The 1,000-nt window shown below is 66.4% G+C and overlaps 1 protein-coding gene across 1 annotated transcript in view; it reads right to left on the minus strand.

Annotated features, from left to right (window-relative positions):
- Window positions 1-1,000, minus strand: part of NFE2L1 (nuclear factor, erythroid 2 like 1) — a 12,190-nt gene that overhangs the window by 4,319 nt on the left and 6,871 nt on the right. The window lies entirely within an intron of this gene.

A 1,000-nucleotide genomic window follows, 5' to 3' on the forward strand; every position in this document is an offset into this window, starting at 1 on the left:
GGGGTCCCCGCCCTATAGGACCCTATAGGACCCTATAGGACCCCACGGTGTTTCTCCTTCAATCCCAACCTCCCCCGCCCCGTTGCAGCACCGCCCCCCCCCCTTTAATCCCGGTACCTTTCTCATGGCCCCCGCTGCCGGCCGGGCCGCGGCTCCGCGCTCATGTTCCCCGCGGGTGGCGGTGCCGGTGTTGGCGGGGGGGCCCGGCCGGGCAGCGGAGCCGAGCACACATCGCCGCTTCTCCTCCCTCAGCGGCCACAGGTGCCCCCGGCCCCGCTGCAGCCCCCGCCCCGGTCCCCCCTCCCCTCCCCTCCCCCTCCGTTCCTTTGGCTGCGGCGCCGCCGGTTCCCGCCCCCCCACCCCGCCCTACCGGGATGCGGCGCCACCAAATCCCGCCTTCTCCGCCTCTCCCGACCAATCAGCGATCGCGCCTAACCGCGCGCTCCTCCCTTTACCCGCGCGGAGTTTTCAACCAATCAGCTTAGCCGCTCGCTTGATCTCTCCACCAATCAGAGTGCGAGGAACACACAGTTCCGCGCCATCCCCGCAGGGCCGCGCCCCCGCCGTGGCGCAGCGCCGCCGCCCCGGTACCGGGTACCGGTACCACCCAACGGTACCGCCCCACCGGTACCGCCCCACCGGCACCACCCCACCGGTACCGCCCCCGGCTGCGGCACCGCCTGGGGCCGCCCCTATAAAGCCCAAGGACCTGCCGCAGACACGAGGCCCCGCCGCCTCCGATCCGCCTCCCAACGCATCGGCCTCAAGGGCGGGACCTGCGGTCACCTTGGGCCGAACCGGAGCGGAACAGCACGGAGCCCACCCTATATACACCCTATATACCCTATATAAACCCTATATACCCTATATACACCCTATATACAGCCCTATATACAGCCCTATATACAGCCCTATATACAGCCCTATATACCCTATATACAGCCCTATATACAGCCTTATATACAGCCCTATATACAGCCCTATATACAGCCCTATATAC

Source organism: Coturnix japonica, chromosome 27 (assembly GCF_001577835.2).
Source record: "Coturnix japonica isolate 7356 chromosome 27, Coturnix japonica 2.1, whole genome shotgun sequence".
In the NCBI taxonomy this organism is placed as follows: domain Eukaryota; kingdom Metazoa; phylum Chordata; class Aves; order Galliformes; family Phasianidae; genus Coturnix; species Coturnix japonica.